Source organism: Coptis chinensis, chromosome 6 (assembly GCF_015680905.1).
Source record: "Coptis chinensis isolate HL-2020 chromosome 6, ASM1568090v1, whole genome shotgun sequence".
NCBI lineage: Eukaryota > Viridiplantae > Streptophyta > Magnoliopsida > Ranunculales > Ranunculaceae > Coptis > Coptis chinensis.
This window is the reverse complement of record NC_141461.1, coordinates 68,472,973-68,479,182: the sequence shown is the minus strand read 5'-3', so window position 1 is coordinate 68,479,182 and position 6,210 is coordinate 68,472,973. Positions and strand designations below refer to the sequence as shown.

General features: G+C 42.9%; 1 long non-coding RNA gene across 1 annotated transcript; it reads left to right on the top strand.

Annotated features, from left to right (window-relative positions):
* Positions 1 to 2,119: 2,119 nt before the first annotated feature.
* Positions 2,120 to 3,879, top strand: LOC147494120 (uncharacterized). The gene is made up of 2 exons (XR_015199756.1): positions 2,120 to 2,194; positions 3,598 to 3,879. It is a non-coding gene; the product is annotated as an uncharacterized LOC147494120 (long non-coding RNA).
* Positions 3,880 to 6,210: the final 2,331 nt, after the last annotated feature.

Below are 6,210 nucleotides of genomic sequence, written 5' to 3'. Positions count from 1 at the left end.
AACTCAAGCAAGTCGGTTTCATCAGAAAGTGGAATACCCCGATTGGGTCGCTAACATCGTCGCGGTTCCCAAAAAGAATGGCACAGTTCGCCTCTGCGTCGATTTCACGAATGTCAATCAAGAAACACCGAAAGACAGTTTTCCCCTGCCACGCATTGACCGACTTGTCGACCAAACTTGCGGACATGAACTTCTTTCCTTTATGGATGCGTACAGCGGATACAATCAAATCCCACTCGCTGAGGAAGATCAAGAGAAGACTTCGTTCATTACCGAACAAGGAATTTATTGTTATAACATTCTCCCGTTCGGCCTTAAGAACGTTGGAGCGACGTATCAGCGTCTAGTAACTGACATGTTTCAGGACATGTTAGGCGAGACCATGGAGGTTTACATCGACGACATGGTCGTCAAGAGCAAAAAAGCAGTTGACCATATTACTCACCTTGAGCAAGCGTTCTCCAGATTGCGCCGCACTCGAATGAAGTTGAACCTAGAGAAATGCCTCTTTGGAGCGTCCTCTGGTAAGTTTTTCAGTTATCAAGTGTCACAACGCGGGATAGAAGCAAATCTTGACCAAATCAAAGCGTTCTTAGACATGCCCGATCCACAGACCAAGAAGCAGATATAGAAGTTGTCAGACATGGTTGCTGCACTTAATCGATTCATATCCAGAGCGTCAGACAAATGTCATCCGTTCCTACAACTCCTCATGTAAAGTCCTGAATTATTATTAAGGGTATTTTTGTAAATTTCATATTAAATCTAGGGTCATTTATGTAAATTGGTCGTCGGGGTTATATTTCAAACGTACGTAACTTACTTCGAACTTAACTCCGACTCATAAGTCACGCTAGGTAGCGACCATATCACGAAAATTTGACGTAATGCCGATTAGCGGTTTTCACAGCGTCTGAAGTCGCACGAAGTTAACGACTTACCGCATGAGGGTTATTGTCATAACTGCGGTGAGATAGAATATAGCGATTAAATTTAGAGGGATAGGCGAAAAATAATCAAGATGCTAAGTCGAATTAGTAGGGGTTAGCGTGAATTAGGACCTTAAGCTTAAATTGTAATGTATTGGGCTTGGGCCTAAATATATCGCCCAAATAGGAAAAAAAAAAAAAAAAATCGCTAAATAGAAAAAAAAAAATCGCCAAACCAAAAATCGCTAAACCATTCTCTTCTTCCCCAATTAAGCATCCTTTAAAACCCTAGAAGAGAGAAACTCCCTTCTTCCCCAAATTCAGTGATTCAAACCAACAATTTAAACATCCAAACCTTAGAAATCGTGGAATTCGAAAGTGGAGATGCAAGAACTCTTGGAATTTCGTCGGATCGCAGAAAGAGGTGAGTGCGATTTCGTATCTATTTGATAATTTGATTTAGATATTGATAGAATTGGATATATAGATTGTAACTGAGTGTATTGGGGGTGTTGAAGGCCGGCAATAGCAGTTGGACGAGCTGGAGTGGAGGGAAACAGTGGTGGAGCCGAAAATTCTTGGAGTGCGTCGGGTTTTGGCGAAAGGTTAGTGAATTTCGCCTACAAATCGATAGTGTAAACTCGATTTCGAGTTCATTAGTGGTATTGAAAAGAAAAATGATAATAATAATTGGAATTGGTTGTATACTTTCTAGAGCTTCGGTTTGGAGGAGGGTCATGATTTTGGTGGAGCAAATGAGCTAGAAACGATTTTTATTTCGACTTGGTAAGAATTTGGTTATTCATTACAATTTCAAGAAATTTATGTCGAATTATAACTGTATAAGAGTTGATTGAGTAATGATCGAGGGATAAGGAACACCCACCGATTTATTAATAGAATTAATGTTAATTGAGAGGTGTAGAATGGGTTGTAGTTGAAATTTGGACTTGGAATTGGGATGGGATAGGATTGGCGCCGATATGAGGGCCCTGCAATGGCGAATATAGCCGTAGAGACCGTCGAGAGTAATGATGCGAAAATGGCCTCAGAACTCTCTATGCGATAGTAGATGGAAATTTAACCAAACCCAATTCTTAACGTTGAGATTTCTTCTCGGCCATACTAAGTTAAGAATTCTTCGTTGTTCGATCAATTCTAACAACCGACGATATGTATATCTTTGTATAGGATTGAATTCGAGTTGATTCGGGTAAGCGGGCTCAATTTGGTTAAGTGGGCTTGAGGAGAAGGAGCTTGCTAAGGTAGGAACCTACATACCAGTATATAGCCTGCTTATTTTCATGCATGATTTGAATTGTTTAACTAGGAAATAGATAGTTGTGTATCAACCATGCATGTATATATGATATTCATGTTTTGCATTGTATTTCCTCGCTATAAACTATATATATATATATAGCTTTCGTGTGAAATGAGTTTTTTGTAAAATCGGGGGTAGCGAGGGATTGTTTCTGGTTAAAAGTGAAAAACTGGTTTTGGGAAAAGTTCGCGTCTCTTGTCTCGTAAGGAGACAGAGAGATGGATTTTGTAATCTGGGTAAGGATTACCCGTTGTTTGTAATCGGAGTGCGAGATTCTGGATTGTTCCCAGGATGGTCGTGTTATTTACGATGATTCGCCGTTTGGGAATCATCGGTTGTTATTTACTATGACTGGCCCGTTTGGGAGTCATAGGTTGTTCTACTCGATTTCGGGAAATCCAGGAACTCACACCTACATAATCAACAGTTTTGAAAGAAAAAAACTACATAGGTAACTAGAGTACTTGAAAATAATCGGTAATATGAGTATATATATATATATATATATATATATATATATATATATATATATATATATATATTACTATGTTTATCACGGGGATTTAGAAAAGGAATTGTGAATTCCTATAAAGAAGGAACTGTCGCATTTCGGAGACGGCAGTTATTTCTAGATTCTAACTGTGGTGTACACCTTTCGGTGGTGGGCCACCTTTAAAGGGATGCATCACCGGATGTAGTCCGGGAATTCCTTTTCTACTTTTCTAGATAACCATGCTTGTATGCGTGTCCGCGGCTTTGTATGGTGATTAGCTTAAGTGGGGTTACATGTTACCTCGATGAGGTTTAGACGCTGCGAGGAGAGAGTTTAGTCCACTCTCGGATGTGTGTCGATCCCGAGCGATCTGCGATCGTCCGAACGGTTGACCACCGTAAGTTAGGTGACAGCCCAGTATGGGGGTCAGGGTCCGCGGGGCCCACCCGAGCCCTAAAAGCTTTGGGGATTTTGTGTGTACAAACACAACAACGGCATTTCATCTCCCTGCCGGTAAAATCGAAAACAACGGTGCATGGTTCCTGCACCGGGAAGTCTTGAACCGAGATTGCTCGTGGATCGGGTCGAGTACCGGTTGTACCCTCACCATTCTAATAGGATGCAGCGGTCACAATAGTTGTATGATGATTGTGAAAACTCTATTTTAAATATCAATGAAGCATGTCGAGATGATTTCTGCTAGTTAGTGATGTATATATACATAGTCACAATATTTGAATACTATTATAGAAACCCTGCATGTTTCAAATGTTTTCTATAAGTAGACTATTTATTGGCTATGTGCGTTTCTACTGGGCATAGTTGTTTGCTCATCCTACTTAACATTTCAGACGAGCCAGTTGCAGAGGAGGCTTTTCCTAACCCTAGCGATGAGGGTTATGGGGATTTGGGAGGATTCCCTTACGCTTGACGAGAGACAGAGTCAAGTTTATATTTTGGGCTGTATAGAGATAAGCTAGGTTATTCTTTTGCTGTATATAATGAGCATAGCTCTTTTCTTTTGGTTGTATAGTAAGAGGCTAGTTCATTTGGTTGTATATATGGTGAGCTAGGCCATTTTGATGTAATATTTGATGTATTTAAGTAGCAGTTATACTTACATAGTTGGTGGATGGGATTTGATGTTGTTGGAAGGTTGTAGTTAGGATTTCCAGGTTTATGACAGGTTATGACAGGTTTTAAGGTTTACGAATGTCGATCAAACAAAGGAAACTCTGCCGAAATTTCGGTAGAATCGGGATAGGTGTCTGCCTCGAGATTCATTCCACGTCCTCGGGATGTGTGATGGGTCTCGGGGCGTGACACCTCAAGAAAGGCGAGCAGTTCTCATGGAACGACCAATGCCATCACACATTCGCCACTCTCAAAAAATACCTCACCACACCTCCCGTTTTAGCCACACTAGTAGATGGAGAGACACTGGGGCTATACCTGGCAGTATCAGATTTTGCAATCAGTTCGGTTCTCTTCAAAGAGGAGAACAACTCAGAAAAGCCAATCTACTTCACAAGTAAGACGCCACGCTCCGCCGGTGAAAAATTATTCTTTCCTTGAACGAGCCGTACTTGCTTTGGTGTATTCGGCAAGGAAATTCAGGCCGTACTTTCAAGCCCATCCGATCAACGTACTTCTGACCGACCTTCCACTGAAGAAACTCCTCCACAAAGAAAATAAAACTACTCAGATGGTCAGATGGGCGGGAGCTCGGTGAACACCACATGGAGTTTGTACCTCGTGATCTCGGAAAGGTCAAGTCGCCCGATTTCCTCGCTGATTTTCCTGTTAAGGATCCACACCGGGAACCCGACATGGAGCTCATTTGTTGTCAAAGAGCGTGTCAAATCAGTCCGGTCTCTCTTTGTTGACGGCTCTAGCAACCCCGAAGGGAGTGGCATCGGGGTCATATTAGTATCTCCCGGCAAGTTACGGTTGAAAAATCAGTTCGACTCGACTTCGTGCATCTTCCAATAATGAGGCGAATAATGGCTACCGACATGGGCCTTCGATGGCGCTACACAAAATTCGGTGTGCAAGAGCTCCAAGTTTTAGTGACTCGCGAACCGTCGTTACCCATTGCTAAGGAGTACACTACTCAGGAAGGTAACCTTTCGAAATATCTTCAGGTCGTTCATCATTTGTTACCATCTTTTAAGAAAGCTACCGTACATCATTTTTTGCGTGATGAGAATCGTCACGCAGACAGCCTAGCTTACCTAGCCACTCAAACACCTAGTTGTGCTCCACGACAACTCCTCATTGAGGTCGTCGACCGACCTGCTTACCAGGTCAAACATGCCTTAGCTATAACCGATCTGTTCCCTCTTTCTGACGATCAGCTGCGCCAGACCTGGATGCAGCCCATCATGGACTACATCCAACAGGGCACGCTCCCTATAGAGCGCCAACGCCGCATAAATCCAAAGATCAAAGCCGTCGTTATTGTGTTTACATGATAAGTTATTTAGAAAATCTCTTTGGTGAACCGCATTTTTATATGTCTTACTCCGCAGCAAGGACAATTGATATTTGCGAAATCCATGAGGGAGAATGTGGAAACCATGCCGAGGTCGCTTCTTTAGCCCACAAAGCAATTTTCCAAGGCTACTTTTGCCCTCAGATATGCGGACCGATGCCAAAGCATACGCTCTCGCGTTTAAAATGCCAAACATTCGCCATTAACATCATTCAGCCCAAGACGCCGAAATGATCAATATAGCAAGCCCGTGGCCATTTCACATGTGGGGTATGGACATTATGGGACCATTCGTCCCCCAGAAAAGCACTGCTTTTCGGTTCGTCTTAGCGGCAACCGACTATTTCACCAAGTGGGTCGAGGCCATTCCTTTAGCACAGGTCAAAGAATCGCATGTCCGAAATTTCATCTGGACTCATATCATCACCAGATTTGGGTTGCCGCATACACTCGTCATGGACAATGGACCCCAATTTAGAGGCCGAACAGTTAAAGAATTTCTCGCAAAGTGGAAGATAGTTCATGCATTTTCTACTCCACAGTACGCTCAGAGTAATGGTCAAGCGGAAGCCAGCAACAAGGCCATTTTAGAAAATTTGAAGAAAAAGATTGAAAAGAACAAGAGCCAATGGCCAAACCAATTGGAGAACATCTTGTGGGCTCATCGCACCACAGCTCGGTCCAGCACCGGCGAATCTCCATTTTCCTTGTGTTATGTACGTAAGGCCATCATTCCACCGATCACAAATCCTCTATTCTCGGTCCGAGCTCGTTGAGACCGGACACAATGATTCTGTCTTAGCACGAGAGATCGATTTGCTCGAAGAACGGCGTGACTTAGCCACAATCCGAGTCGCATCTTATCAACAAACCCTGAAGAACTCCTACAATAAACGAGTGCATCCTCGATCTTTCCAGCCTGGCGATCTAGTGCTAAAAAAGACGCAAGACGACTCCAAGCTAGCCCCTA